Source organism: Adiantum capillus-veneris, chromosome 7, assembly GCF_014529385.1.
Source record: "Adiantum capillus-veneris isolate H3 chromosome 7, ASM1452938v2, whole genome shotgun sequence".
In the NCBI taxonomy this organism is placed as follows: Eukaryota; Viridiplantae; Streptophyta; class Polypodiopsida; order Polypodiales; family Pteridaceae; genus Adiantum; species Adiantum capillus-veneris.
The window spans coordinates 89,995,185-90,001,458 of record NC_140937.1 but is presented as its reverse complement, the minus strand read 5'-3'; the positions used below and the strand labels follow the sequence as shown (position 1 = coordinate 90,001,458).

General features: G+C 43.3%; 1 pseudogene; it reads left to right on the top strand.

Moving 5' to 3' along the window:
• Positions 1-3,815: 3,815 nt before the first annotated feature.
• Positions 3,816-4,929, top strand: LOC147454205 (uncharacterized; annotated as a pseudogene).
• Positions 4,930-6,274: the final 1,345 nt, after the last annotated feature.

Here is a 6,274-nt window from a genome sequence, read left to right as displayed (position 1 = left end):
AGAGTCCATGAAGTGATGTCGTAGATTACTTGGATCTCTTCTCGTGGGTAGAGCGTGCAGCTCTCCTTTGCAGTTCAAGATGTGGGTGGCAAAGGGAGCTATGGAGTTGTATGCTCTGGATTTTTTACGTGAAATCAGGATTCTTAGGTGCTTGCGGCATCCCAACATTGTCGAGATTCAGCACATCATATTACCACCTTCATCCAGGGAGTTGAAAGAATATATATAGGTGATCTTTTAGCTTATGGAATCTGTTCTGCACCACATTGTCAAAGCCAACAATGATCTCGCTCAGAGCACTATCGAATAATTTTGTATCAACGCCTTCAAGCTTTGAAGTGTATCCACCCTGGTACTTTTATTCACAAATTTTATCAGAACGGGAAGAGTTTCTCCTTTATAGGGTAGCAAGATCTTAATGAGTATAGGGCTTTATCATGTTGGTATTTGTGTATGAGAGAGAGAGAGAGTAGAGGCTCTGAGAGAGAGAAGGTCGTTTGCATGAGGGTGCAGCACAACTAAGAGAGTAGGCAGCCACCCTCGACTGCATGGTGTGGGCGACAACGAGATAGAGGGGTGGCGGCTCAAAAAAATCCAGAGAGAGAGAAAGAGGTAAATTAGAGAGCAATAGAATGGGTAGCCATTGTACAAGCTGCAGTCGAGAGAGAAAGAGACTGAAACCGTTCTGGTTGGAAGCTGCAGCCGCAAAACTAGAAGGCCCTCATGCGAGCGAGACTTGATCAATGGCTGGCCGCCGTGGGCATGCGAGAGTGGAGAGAGAGATGCCAGGCAGTGGAATTGGCGGCCGCAAAGAGGTGTGTGTGTGTGTGTGAGAGAGAGAGTTAATCTGACGTGGTTGGCGCTCATGCAGCTGGACAATAAGGGTGGGGGAATGAGAACCACTGCATGAGTGGGTTAGAAGAGAGACGGCGACCTATCTATGCATGAGGAGGGAGAGATCATGAGCCGCTGCGTGTGTGGTAAACTACTCGTTAGCAAGGAATGGCACAAACCAGTGATTCGATTGCGGCTGTCATCACTCAAGCCCGCTAAAAAGTTGGTGCCTGCACGAGTGGAGTGCGTGAGTGGCGACTGCTAAAGGGATAGTGAGTAGAGGAGGGCGTTGTGCGAGAGTTGGCATGCACTGAACTTGTTGTTCCTTACTATTGCGATGGTGTGAGGTTGTTAGCTGGAATCTGAGAAGCATTCGAGATCATTAGTTGGTGCATGCAAAGGGTAGAGAGATGGAATCCGTGCCAGATCTGCATGGTGCACAATAATCAATGGGTGGTAATCGTCAAGCGCAAGACTAACTACACTAGCTGTCTTCGACGACTGTAAATTGCATGCAATAGCTGTTAATCGGTTGTGAACTGCGTGCAATAATTGTTAAGGGGAATGAGTGCGTTGTATGCACCAATAGCTAGGTAGTGGCATATGCGAGCAGTTTTGTGGCGGTTGTGGTCATCTGAGGGGTTATACGTGATGGGTCAGCCGGCCCCAGCCATCAATATTGCTGACCCGGTTGAATGTGGGACGGAGCTAGCTCATTGTGAGCTCTACACTCGGGTTATTGATGGTGATGCAAGCCATAAATTGCTACTACTTCATTGTGGTCCTCTTTTGTCGGCTTAAGAGGCGGAGACGTCACAAGCCTAGGAAGGGAGAAAAGGCACAGGTCTACTGGAAAAGATGGGCGGCTTTTGCTAAAGAGCTAGAGTCTACTAGAGAAACAACTGAGTCAAACGAAGGAACCGACATCAAAAGAGAGGATGTGGACAAGGTTGGTCAAGGGTGGAGATTCATTTGCGGTTCATTGGCGAGCACATTAAACTTTGGCATCTTTTGCCCTTTTATAATGGGTGGCTTGGTTTCATTCAAAGCACTTTTTTTAAAAAAAAATGTTTCCCCAAATCTTAAATATCAATCTCCTCAAACAATTCTCTAGCTTCTTCTTTATTTATTATAAATGCATCCAAAGCATGCAATTTCATAGCTATCTCTTGTACATGTACTACCACCAAAGCTAAGCACATGTCTTGACATTTTCTTAAACGAGAGCCTACTAATTCGAGGTATGAACATGTACTCAAGGAAATAGACACACACGAATCACTTGATACATGCATCAAGATTTTTCTAGTAACAAGAGAGTTCTCTTAATGTTTATATAAAGAAGAAAATAAAAATAAAAATTGATGACAATCATGGAAAGCACAACTTAGCTTCATGTGGCATAGAAGCCTTTGTTGCTACATCCACGTCTCACCAGGAGCGATGATCTAAGCTCTGATACCACTGCTACAGACCGAAAACGTCGCGGACCCTGCAAAATAGCAAAAACAATATACTACAAGCCGTGAAACAAACAAATCTGCATACCTCGAATCACATAACGCATAATCCAAGTTGTACACGAGCAAAGAGAGAAAGAGAGCCTGATAGAATGAGAGAGTACGTGCAGGCGCACCTCCTAGAGCGGAGTGCTACGCCGGCACGGCGAGAAAGAAGAGGGGAGAGGAGAGAAGAAGTACACAGACACTGGGTGAAATCTCCCCTTGTGCAAGAGTGACCATTTCCCTCTTGCACGTATTTGTTTTATAGATTTCTTGAATGGTCAAATTGGTTACAAACTGGCCGGCCGGTCATAATTGGCCAAAGCTCATAAAAGAGCACTTGAATAATAAAATGTACATGATATACAAATACATTTGCATAGGCCAAGCTGGGTCAAGTCTTTTCCACCTGTCAACTACAATAAATCATAAAATATCATTTCTATAACAATAATGACCGTAGGAGACGGTTCAACATATATCACAATATGTACATGATTGCTTTTATTTGCATACATTGATAATTGTCAAGAGTGAGGTGAATGCTTTATTTCGCACTATGTACGTGCGATGACACGACACCGTCTCTATATAAGGTTCTGCTACGTCGCTATAAGCGTCGCTACAGAAGGACTGTAACCGTTATTACATGCGTCGTTATATAGCGACACGTATAGCGACACATATAGCGACAGTTATAGCGACATTCCCATAGCGACGGTCTTAGCAACCCCGAGGAGTATAAAAACCCAATGTATTTCCGTTGCTAAAAGCGTCACAAGTGCACATAACCTCTTGTAGTGTATTAAGTTTTTTTCCTTACTCTTATAATAGAGTCTAGAGCGCCATTGAAGGAGACAAAAAGCGGAGGCTCAAGGCTAAGATAAAGGGGAGTGCAACCTTGAAGTACATTGGAAGGCAAGCCAAATTGAAGATTTCCTTAGAAGGGTTCATTTGAGCCTACTCTAAAGGAGGGCAGTTTCTACTTAATTCCATCATTAAATACTTTTGGACTAATTGAGTTGAATTTTCATAGTCGCTCTACTCTCACTATTTGTGCAAATGTTACCATGTTTTGTTTTTGCTCTCATGACTATATATTCCATATGTGCTGATGGTTTCTACCTTGAGGGTGAAAATTTGAGAGAGAACTTGAGCCCATCAATGATCTTGGGATGTCTAAGGGCGTCGTGATTGCTTATATGTTATTATATGGTGATTTGAAGGGTCAAAGGTCAAAATAATTGATTGCATGCTTTGTGGCAGGGTGTATGCAGCTAGGGTTGGTTCGGTACGGGCTTGGACATTTTTTTTTTGCAGATTAAAAGTTTGAGTGAGGGATTATTAGGGTATAGGGGTGTTGTAGAATCATTGGGCTATAGAGAGGCATTCAATGAGCATGCTAGGTTTTTTTCCATTTCACCTTTCCATCTTGTGGTGCCCCCATTGAGGATCACGCTGATCGCTCAAGTGATAGCGTGGTGCAATAACATGGTGCCAGATTATGAGTTACTGTTCTAAGGTGAGCAAGATGTTGAAGATTGGATGTCACTGTGTGGATCTCTAGATGTTGTCGATGGGGATGGTGACCGACAAAGACAAGTCAAGGGATGTGCCATTGGTGATGCGAGGGAAGGCCAAAGCTTGGTTCGAGGGGTTGGAAGTTTCCGATCGGCAGTCATGGAAGGGAATTCGAGCTCTGTTTAATAAAGACTTCCAGTAGAGGAATTCCTCTGCATATTTGGATGCAAAAATGAAGGTTTTGAAGCAAGATATAAGTGGTGAGTTTGCAACCTTTTTGAAGCAATTTGAAGATATTTGGCAGCAATTAGAAGCTGCTACACAATTTAGAGGCAACGACTATTTCAAATTAGAGAGGTTTTTGAGTGCTTACATCCCAGGATTCGAGAGAAGGTGGAGTTGGCTGGTGCAAAGGCCTATGAGGATGCAATGTATGTCACCAAAGCAAAGAGTAGAAAGACGAAGAAGAATTTGGAGATTAGTTTGCTCCATCATAGTGATTATGCAGTTGTTTCGAAGAGCGTGCAACATGCAGTGCAGGTAAAAGCAATTTAGAGTTGTCGACATGCAGCGGTTGCAAGTTCTCCATGGGTAAGCTCTATTCCATATCGTGTTTCATAATTTGGTGCCTCCTATGTGTTATATTTACATGCCTTTAAAGGAGGATCTTATCAACGAGGATGAAGGGTTCGCAAACGAAGATATGCATAAAGAGGAGACAACATATGCCGTGGGTTCTCAAGTATTGATAGATAGGAAAGATCATCATGCAGTAGAGGAGACCAAGCTAACCATGAAAGCGTAAGAGGCTCCAATTGTAGAAACAGGTACAAAGCTAGAAGTTGGTCAAGTAATCGAGGCAAAAGTGATTGATGTCCAAGATCAAGGGGGTGGGCAAGCCTCCTCAGAGCAGCATAAAGAGAAAGATGTAGATACAGAGACAATTTATGGCGAAGCAATACTTAGCGATTCTCTTCTACTTGACGAGGAGGTAGGTGATAAGTTCCACTCTCCCTTCCGTGGTGATTCGATAGTAGACACCATAAATGAAGAGAAGGGCAGAGGAACGTGATGCAAGAAGTATTCGTTGGGCAATTTGGCTCAACATCTCCAGGCAAAGTTGTCAAAGAAGGCAAGCCCATGGACTTGGGATCGATAATGAGAGATTTATGTGCAAACAGGTTTGTTCCAATTGGTTGATGGTTATGCTTTTAAGGATTGCTTTTCAGCAAGTTACAGTATGCGAGATACTATGCTCTTTCCAAGGAGTTTATGATATGAAGACCTCTTCAATGGATATTGGTGTGGTTGTCTGGGATGCAGGAGCCCTTGGATGGATATGCTTCTTGTGTGCATGAAGACCATCACTAGATACAAGTTGCAACTAGTAGTCATTGTGAAGATATGCTTTGCGATTTTATGATTGCGGCTACCAATGCATTAAGGGCACATGCTAGGGGTGCTTTACAAACGGATGGCAATGGTCAATGTCGCCAATTTGATCCAGGTGGAGTTTACATCATGTGTTGGGGAGCCTATGGCTTTCCATTTGATCCAAGAGGGTGGTCCAATCGATGATATCTCTCTCTATCTCTTTCTACTTATGTACATACTATATATCATCTTTTTCTTATGCAGATTTATCTTATCTAAATAATATTGTGGTTGAGCATAAATGCTCAACTAGGTGGTGGGCAATGATTGTGCATACAAATTTGGTCGACCCAGGGAGAGCTCAGAAGCAGGCGTTTGGAAGCTAGCAAGCGGATGGCAAGGTGGTTGAAGCTACTTTTGATGCAAGGTATGGCACGCACTGCCGACAAGTGTATGTGAAATATGGATTTTAGAAGTCCAAATGTGGTTTTCAACCTCAAGCGATTGAGATACCTAGAATTGTCAAAAGTTGGTTAGATGTCACCGTCAGCTAGTGCCATGATATTTACTATGTTGAGTGTTTTCACTATTTTGGCGATGTCAAAGCTCTCCGGATGCATAAAGCCCAATGGTTAGCAACATGCCAATCGGATGTTATGATAGACGGCTGTGGTTTGAAGGTTGTCATCCTCATAGCAGTCGTGCTCTTCCTGGAGTGGTGTGTGAGATCAACACTGACCAGTTTGGGCATTATCCACACTAAAGGTGTGTTTTATGAAGCGTTTTTTGGATTGGCAGCTTGTGGCATGTGAAAGGAGGTCAATTTGAAGACTTTTTTTAAAGCTAAATCTCAAGATGGAAGAAAAATAACGGCGTGGACAGGTGGTGACTGCATGGGAGAACCACCAGAATCATGGACGTCGAGAGGCTGCAAGGAGAAGGTGCATGCAACAAGGTCTTTTCCCACTTGAAATCACCATATGGGATACCACATTCCTATGTTTTATCCCGCTAAATGCCAAATTCCCTTAAGTGGATCTTTG